Source organism: Prionailurus bengalensis, chromosome F2 (assembly GCF_016509475.1).
Source record: "Prionailurus bengalensis isolate Pbe53 chromosome F2, Fcat_Pben_1.1_paternal_pri, whole genome shotgun sequence".
In the NCBI taxonomy this organism is placed as follows: Eukaryota; Metazoa; Chordata; class Mammalia; order Carnivora; family Felidae; genus Prionailurus; species Prionailurus bengalensis.
Genome location: NC_057353.1, coordinates 41,928,461 through 41,938,335, shown reverse-complemented (window position 1 = coordinate 41,938,335; position 9,875 = coordinate 41,928,461).

Genomic DNA, 9,875 nt, shown 5'->3' with positions numbered 1-9,875 from the left:
ACTGGCCGCTCAGAGCCTGGAACCTGCTTTCGATTCTGTGTCTCCCTCTCTCTCTGCCCCTCCCCCCCCCCAAAAAGTAAGTAAACATTAATATTAAAAAAAAAAAAGACTTAGCCCTATTGTTTGGCCTATGTTCTTCAGGTTGTTGTTGATCTGGGGAGTCTTCATGAGCAATAATAATATCACAGGGAAACTCATCCCCAAGACTTTTGGGGGTTGCATTGCCACTGGCAGAGGGAACAGATGGGGCAGAACTGATGGCCTCAGAGTGAGTTTGAGACCAGGCTTTTGCTCTGGCTCTTCCTCTTTCATGGGTTCTTCTCATTTTTCTTCTTTTTCTTGCTTTTCTCCTTCCTCTGGTTCTGGTTCTTGCTTTTCTTGTGCTTGTCTGCACCCTCTCACCGTCTCATTGCGTCCTCTGGAGCTCTGCATCTGGATCCTGGCGCCCTTCAGCCAGAAGGCCCTGCCTGATTTCCTCTAGTTCTTCCTTCTCTCTCCTCAATCCCGTTCATCTGCTTCCATTTCCTTTTCCCTATCATGCACCCTTTTCTGAAGGAAGCTCCTCTGTAATACTCGGTCATCTTTACCATCATAATCTTCCAAGAACTCCGTTAGGCATTCAATTTCTTTTGCCATTTCTCTTCTCTCTTCTCTTTCAGCCTCTTTCTCATACTCCTGGGTTTTCTTCCAGTCTCTGCATTCCCATTTCTTAAGGGACTCTTGGTAAGAAGCTTCTTTCTCTCAAAGTTTTCAGGTTTTCTTCATTCATCTGCATCTTCACCCTCTTCACAGTCCTGCTTCTTGTCTTCTCCCCCTGCACTCCCACTTCCTTTCTCTCTCTACATTCTTTCTCCCCATTCCCTTTCAGAATCTCTGCTCTTTTCTCCTGATCAACTCCAATGCTTATTCCTATGTGAGCTCCTCTCCCAATCATAGTCACAGTCCCTATCCTGTTCGCCCATGCCTTCTCCTCTCCTCATTCACATTCTCTCCCTTTTTCATGCCCACTCTCACCTTTCTTGCTCCCCTTCACATTCCTTCTCTCCTTCTCTCTGTCCTTTGTCAATTTCCTGTCTCTCCATTTCCTTTTTTCCTTTCTCCCAGTTTCTTGTGTGTGTGTCTGAACTTACTGATCTCAGGTCTCTTGTCTTCTAACATTTCTATAGCATTTATATCCTCCTTAGTGGTGAGTGGGTAAGGGATTAGTGGAGCTGCTGGAATTCTGAGGAAAATGTGCTTCTTTTCTTCTTCATGGGGTGAGAGTCAAATTCTTGTGAGGGGGGCATTTAGTTCACTGGAGTATTCAGTATTAAAAGTTCAAAGGCCCAAAGGCCCATTTGATCTCTTTGCTTCTTCATCTGAGGCTTCTTATCGTTAGTGAGTTTCTGGCCTGGCATTTTCATCAGAAGCTTTCTTCTTTGTTTTCCACTCATCCAGTTGTGCCTTTGTCTTTGCATCTACTTTAACAAGTAGCTTCTACCATCCAATCTGCAGTTCATGCCATAACCTGAATGCCATAGGGATAGATTCAGGCTCCTTATACTCACAGAATCTGAAGGCTTGAAGTTTTCCAGATTCACCTTGTACTCTCTTCCAGCTCAAAACCAAGCCACATTTAGCAAGGAGTTGTCTTATAAGCATGTCCAAGGCTTACTCAGAAGTGTTACCAAAAAAACTGTAGTGGTGGGATCACAGTTTTCATCATTTTCTTTAGTCTTTAAGCCTGGATAATCCTTTCTTATTCCCAAACGCTTTCCAACCATAGACACAGTGGGTACTAAGACCTTTGGAGCAGCAGCAGCCATAATGTTCATTGGTACAGGACTCATTGGAGTCCCTGGAGGTACAGGTGGAGGAAAGCCAGGAACTGTAGGGGTGGGATCCCTGATGGGAGTGCTGGGATTCCCATGGGAGGACAGCTCAACTGAGAGGGGAAAGACATTCTTACTGCAGCAGTCCACCACTGAGGAAATGGTACTGTCTTCACGGCCTTCTGGGCTCCAGGTTAGGTGTGGGCTCCACCGGCTCCAGGTTTCTGTGTGCTGCTCACCAGGAGACTGGTTCCAAAGTGCCTCCTCACACGGGCTGCAAACACAACCACACTGTGCAGGGAGCTTCTGGAGCATTGACATTCAAAGGAGCAGGTCCAAGTACAAGAACGAGCCATGTTGGTATGGTGGTATACGTCTACACCCTTGTTGACGTCTGTGAACTCGGTGTCTTTTTTCTCTTGGGCCAAAGAAGATTGCATCAGACTATGATTTTGAATTGCTTTCCCTCCTTTTCTCTGTGATATTTTAAAATATGGAATAAAAAGGTGTTTGCATCCAGTAAGTCCTATGGTAAAGCTTAGCAGTAACTTTCAAATGCTGACTTTTCTCTGTTGTTACTTTTTTATTTTTTTAAGATTTTATTTTTAAGCAATCCCTACGCCCACTATGGGGCTCAAACTCACAACTCTGAGATCAAGAGTCAAGAGGTCAAGAGTCAAGAGTTGCATGCTCTACCAACTGACCAGCCAGGCACCCCTCGTATGCTACATTTTAACAAAACTTCCGTCAGCCAACACACTACTAGTAATACAGCTTTACCTATTGTTTAAAAAATAGTTTTTGAAGGGAAGAAAAATTCAATATGCATCTTTTTAAAGATTTAATGTATTTATTTGGGTTTGTGACACCATTTTATACCCTATTTTGAAAGATTGAATGGATATATGGATATATTGATGTGTATGTGGTTGTTAATTTGTTTTCAGACTCTCCCCAAATGTGTTGAAATAATAGGTGACAATATGAAATGTTACTAAATCAGAGTTGAGTCATGTCCCTTGGAAAGTTACTCAACTCTCTGGGGTTTTTCTGCCTCATCTGTATGAATGATCTCTGTTTTATAAGCTTGTTGTAAGGATTAAATTATACAAAAAGTGACTAGCATTGTGTTTAGTTCACAATAAGTGCTTAATAAATGTTCTTATTCTTTTTCCTTCTGAAAATAATACTGTCTAAATCAAATAGTGCAGCATGTTTTGTATAGCAAAGCGTTTGACCACAAGTTTATTTTTCATTCCCTAACATTACTTATGAGGAAAACAACTATGCTTTCATTTTTATTTCATAACTAGCAAATGTAAACATGGCAAGCTTTATTTTTACATAACTTGAAACTAAAGCTTTCAGAAACAAAAGAAAAAAACCACTCACCCTAGCCTCCTCTTCCTGTCTGGTTTAAACCTAAATAACTGTCATGAAGGCATCTGGGCCTTTCAGGGTGTCTCCTCAGCTTATCTGCCTCTGGTTCCCTCCTCTTCCAACCAGACATATATCCTACCCACTATTCCTTAGATAACGCTCACATTTTACAGCCTCTTGATGTTCCTACTCTCCTTCATCTTATCCTATCAAAATCTGACTCATTTTTCAAAGTCTGTACCTTTTATAGTTGTCAGAGCCTTGTCCACTCTCAGGGGAGTGTCCACACGGTCAAACCTATTTTCATAACGCGAAGACATTAACTTCCCTTTTCCCTGTGTTGACATTCATACTGACGGTGCAAATGTCGGCCCACCTCCTGACACCTTATTGAGCGTGATATAAAGTAGTGAGTGGCACAGGCATATGCAGTAGAAAAAGCCAGTTTTACTTAAGAATGTCCTTGGTAAAGGCAGTAAAAATTATTAATCTTGGTCTTCAAGAACGTATCTTTTAAAAAAATTTTTTTTTCAACGTTTATTTATTTTTGGGACAGAGAGAGACAGAGCATGAACGGGGGAGGGGCAGAGAGAGAGGGAGACACAGAATCGGAAACAGGCTCCAGGCTCTGAGCCATCAGCCCAGAGCCTGACGCGGGGCTCGAACTCACGGACCGCGAGATCGTGACCTGGCTGAAGTCGGATGCCTAACCGACTGCGCCACCCAGGCGCCCCAAGAACGTATCTTTTTAATACACTGTGTGACTAAATGGGGAGTTCACCAAAAGCACTGGTGCAATTGAGTTGTGAGCTGAACAAACCACTTTTTCCATCAAATTCATTTTTGCATGAAAGAACACTGCAAAATCAGACTTGAATATTTGGCATATGTTTTCTCAAAAATAAACTGAGTGAGTCACCTCCAAAAAATAACTGACAGTGTTTGTTGCCAATGATAAAATTCAAGTCTTCAAAGCAAAAATAAGAATTCTGGAAAAGGTATTGAGCACTGTATGACATCATCCTGAATACTTAAAGACTTTCCTGACGAGACTAGTGGTGATATAGACAAGTGATTTTTTTTTCCATACTATGTAATGAAATGCGAAAATATTTGGAAAATCTGTATAATTCAGCAAATCAACATTGCTAAATGGCCAACGCATGATATCACAAAACTATGCATTTAAAATGAAAGATATGGGGCACCTGGGTGGCTCAGTCAGTTAAGCCTCCGACTTTGGTTCAGGTCATGATCTCACAGTAGGTTTGAGCTCCGCGTCGGGCTCTGTGCTGACAGCTCAGAGCCTGGAGCCTGCTTCGGATTCTGTCTCCCTCTCTCTCTGCCCCTCCCCCGCTCATGCTCTGTCTCTCCGTCTCAAAGATAAACATACACACACACATACATACATACATATATACATACATACATACATACAAATAAGATACAAGATAGACCAATGGATTTTAATGTAAGAGAGTACTAAAAGTTCGATAGGATTTCCGTTTCCACAGGGTAACTGGCTTTTAAGAAACTAGCACTTTTCGAGTTTTGATGTAGTATTGAAGAAGAGCCACAGTTACCTGAAAAGGCTCTTAAAATACTCTTCCCTTTTCCGAATACATGTCTACATGAGGCTGAATTTTCGTCTAAGTCTTCAACCAAAACAAGATCTCAAGAGTGAAGGCAGTGGTAGATATGAGACCCTAGCTGTCTTCTAGTAAGTCAGAGTTAAAGGGATTGGCAGAAACATGAAATGCCACTTTTTTTTTTTTAAGTTTATTTATCTCGAGAAAAAGAGAGAGGGAGACAGAATCCCAAGTAGGCTTTGCGCTATCAGTGCAGAGCCCAACACAGGGCTTGAACCCATGACTGTGAGATCATGACCTGAGCCAAAATTAAGAGTCGAATGCTTAACCAACTGAGCCAATCCATTAATCCAAATTTCCACTCTTCTAACTATATTTGTTTTGTAAAATATAGTTATTTTCATAAAAATATAACAACATAATTGTTCATTACTTTTAAATAGTTTTAATAATGTTCTCAGTTTTAATTTCTAATATAAATATCAATAGATATAACTGCAAAAAACAAGCTCTTTGGGGTTCACATAATTTTTAAGAGTGTAAAAGGGTCTTGAGACCAAAAAGGTTGAGAGCTGTTCTACAAATCCTTTGTATCCTCCTTACCCACACCCCATGCCAGCCTGAAGATATGATTTCTCCCCCTTTCATCTGCTTTCAAACTTTTTCTCATATAATACCTTGTATTTTTTGTGGCTTACTGTAGTCATCCTGAAGATTAGATTTCAAGTTCTTTAAAGTCTTGAATGATCTCTCACTGGTATATGAGGAACTGTCTGAGACAGCTGTGCCACTAACTTCCTGGGGCACCATGGGGAAGCCACTGTGTCTTTGGCCCATGTATAAAATAAGAGTTGGATTTAATAACATGTTTCCTTTTGCCTTGAAAATGGTATGAATACTGTTCCTCTTAAAAGGACTTGGGGACCCAGTGTTGTACCATCCATACACTGAGAGGTGCAGTACTTGTAGTGGAGAAGTACCCAGATTCTAGGGTCAGAGAAACATGGGTTTCAAAAAGACACTATGCATCCTCTTAGAGCCTTCAGTCAGTGGGGGAAACAAGTGAACCACTTACTACAGAGACCATGACTGCTCTCAGAAGTAAACAGGGTCCTTACAAAGGACAGGCATTTAAATCAGGTTGGGAGAGAAGAAGGTTCTTCCTCCTGGGAGAAGATTATTCTCAAGCTGTCTTGACGTGTTTGAAGAATTACAAGTAAATTGATATGGTTTGATTTTTTTGTAGTGAATGTGGGTGGAGGAATGCAGCAGTAAGATCTGAGGCTACCCAGGCAAGTAGGGTTGAATGAGGAAACCTGTCCATTACAGTCCCATGGAATAGAAATTGAACTAACAGGGAGAAGCAGCTGAGAGAGAAAGCTGACAAACACTTTTTCTGAGGGACATGAGTGTGTGTGGTGCTCTTGTTCACAATTACTCTTTCCCCTCCCTCCAAGAGGACTGCACATCCTCACCTGTTGAGCTCAGAGGGTTAAGAATGATATCCCACACCCTGACAATGAAAGAATCTTAAGGAGGCATTCCCAGGAAAGCTATGTTCAGTGAAGGCAGAGGGAGAGCATGTGGAGTTTACCATAGAATGGGAGTTCCAGAACTCGTGGTGAACAGAGTTGGCCAAGAATGGAGCAGTGTTGAAAGCAGAGGCTGGAAGGAACTTCACACTTCAACCAAAAAACAATAGGGATCAGAGCTCTGGGGGATTGGCCTGCCTCAAGGATCTAAATGAAACTCTGGTTCCAATTAGAAACAAGGCAGTGTCTGCGTGACTCTTTCATGGCCCTGAGTGGTGACCCAGGCTGCTGGACTGCTGTTTCCTGCATCCAGATCAAAAGTCTGCATCCTTTGCTCTCAGTTTTGAATAGAATCGATTCAAATAATCCAGATTGTTAGGAAATTTCAAAGCTTATCTCTGGCTAGGGGAGTACAAAGTCCCCAAGAAAAAAATGTGTTGAAACATAGTCATTGTCTTCAGAAGGCCATTATAGGCTCTTGGAGTACTAGGGAGTGAGGCCTAAGCACCAATCCTTTCTTGTCAAGAATTTGTTCGTCAGAACAAGCTGTTATCAAGGAGCCCAGAGGATTCAGATAGATAAAGAAGGCCTCAATTTGCTAGAGACCAATACCAGAAGAGAGGCAAGAAGAATGAACCCATGAGACAGTTTCATCATTATTCTTACTAAGGGTTGAGGAAACTGACACATAAAGAACTTGCCCAAAATCATATGGGTTGTAAATAGCAGAGTAGGATTCAAACCTCCATCAACCTGGGGTGCCTGTGTGGCTCAGTCGATTGAACATCCAACTGTTGATTTCTGCTCAGGTCATGGTCCCAGGGTCATGGGAATCAAGCCCTGCATTGGGCTCTGCACTGAGCATGGAGCCTGCTTAGGATTCTCTCTCCCCCCTGCACCTCCCCCCGACTCATGCTCTCTCTCTCTCTCCCTAAGATAAATAAAAAATAAATAATTTTTTAAAAACCTAGATCAACCCAACTGCATCTGTGTGTGGAGGGAAAGGGAAAATTGTTTTCCACAGGATGAGCTAGAGCAGAACCTTAGTTGAGTAATCCAGGGACTTCACCCTGGTATGCCCTAGCGGAGCCCTGATGGACAAACAGATGACCACGCTGGACTATGAGAATATACGATCCTGGTTTGACCAGAATAATACCTTCAGATATTTTCTAGAATTTTGTTTAGAGGAAGCAAGATACCGTGAGTGCCCAGAAATAGCTAGGTCTCAGGTTGTCACCCAATGCTGATGGGCAGGTGGTAGCTTCCAGGAACAGTATGAGGAGGAGGCCAGGTGAGGCACAGCAGGAAAGCATTCCATGATCCACTAGGCAAGTCTGTCATGGGCTCAGGGATGAGGAATGACAGACTACAGTGGATTTGATTACTCTAGGTTCTTGCCTAGCTCAGTGGTTCTCAACTCTTGGCTTCAGAGTAAGACACCTGGGAGCTTTTTAAAAAGTGCCAGAACCCAGGGTGGAGGCCCAGAAATTCTGATTCATCTGTCTACAGTGTGGCCCAAGCATCAGTATTTTTAAAGAACTCTCCCAGTTACTCCATTGTGCAGTCAGGGTTGATTACTAGTAGCAATAGGATCTTGGGCACATCACATTCCTCTGGGTGCTTATTGTTCTCACCCATTTAAAAAAAAAAAAAAAAGTATTTGGGTGGCTCAGTCAGTTGAGTGTCCGACTTCAGCTCAGGTCATGATCTCACGGTTCACAAGTTCGAGCCCCATGTTGGGCTCTGTGCTGACAGCATGGAGCCTGGAACCTGCTTCAGATTCTGTGTCTCTCTCTCTCTGCCCCTCCCCCCACTCGTGCTCTGTCTCAGTCCCTCAAAAATGAATAAATGTTTTTAAAAAATCCTTAAGTAAATAAATTAAAGAGTTATTTGTTAAAAGCTCTTACTGCCAGTATAAAAATATAAGCTTACAGTAGGTGATTTTTTTTTTAATATTTATTTGTTTGGGGGGAGAGTACAAGCAGGGGAGAGGCAGAGTGAGGGGGACAGAGGCTTTGCCCTGACAGGCTGAGAGCAGCGAGCCTGAAGTGGGGCTCAAACTCATGAACCCACAAGGTCATGACCTGAGCTGAAGTCAAATGCTCAACCAACTGAGCCACCTGGGTGCCCCTGGTGATTACAGTAGGTGATTTTCAACGTCCCTTCTGGGATTAAATGTTCATGAATCTTTTTCATGGTATAATCATTCTAAAATAGGTATTTCATTTAGGGTTCAACATATATTGTCATTAGTGCTTTTCTTAGTCCATGGAAACAGTGTGGTGTCAATGCTGAGTTTAAGGTTTGAGTCCCACGATGACCTATTCACCTTACATGGGGAAGAACGTCAACCTCCAAATGTAAAGGATGCAAATCCTTCCCACGAGGAGAAGCCACTCCGAGCATGTGGCCCTCCAGAAAGTGAGTCACTGGCACCATCTTCCACTGCAAAGAGCAGCCCTTGCTACTAATATTAAGTAGAAACCAGGACTCTAGAAAGTAGATAGCAAACAATTTTAAATCAATAGAGAAATTTTACATAACTTAGAAGCCATCGTTAAGTTCTTATACTGAAGATTTTTTTAATTGACATCCACAAGATGTGTAGGGAGAATTATAAAAGATCTGCTCTCAAAGAATGTACTGCCTTATTTTTACATTTTTATTGAGGGATGGGTGATTAAACAAGGTTTTTTCCCAGTAGATTGAGGCATATCATATTATGATCATTTTCAGCCTCAACATCTGGTGCCCGGAAGGATCCAGCAAATGTCTTCCAAGTCCCTTATCTCTGGCCTTGGTTTCCCTCGACCGCTTACTTTGCACTCGGCTTTTATGGAAGAATGTTGGATATTTAATCTAATTACAAGCACAAATTTATTCAGAAATATGTCAGGTCCAGTGATAAACCCAGGGACTGAAAAGGAGAGGATTTGCACGACCCCACCTGTAAAGGCATAGATGTGTCCACGAACGGAGCTATGCACCATGTCCTCGGTGAAGGAGCCAGATGCCCCTTATGCCTTTGCCCCCGATAATCAGGAGCTTGAACCCTAAATAAGCTGCTATAGTAGGTGAGGTTAGGAGCACAGACCCGTAGTCAGACTGCCTGGATTTGAATCTTGTCACGTGCAACTTCAGGGCATGTGATGTTCTGCAGGTCACTTATCCTCCCTGAGACTCTTCTTCCTGACTAGTGGAACAGAGGTTGTAAGAACGCTTACCTCACAGAATTAGTGTGAGGAAACGAATGAAATAATCAATGGAAAGCTTTTAGCTTTTAGCACCTGGCGCATAGTAAGTGCTTAGTAAGTGTGAATTCTTTGCTGAGTTCTGTCAATGTAAAAGTGCATACCTTAAACACTACTTTCTGCCACAATTCTAGATAGGTATTTTTCCTTCGGCACTCTTCCTATTTTGCCTTAAACATGTATCACCACCACCAAGCTTCCTCTTATACGGAAACCCAAAATGACCCACTTAAAGGAAGCCTCAAATCACACGTGTGTTTAACTTAAAGTGCCCACCTGCACTATGCTGGGTTAGCAGCAAGCAGGCCC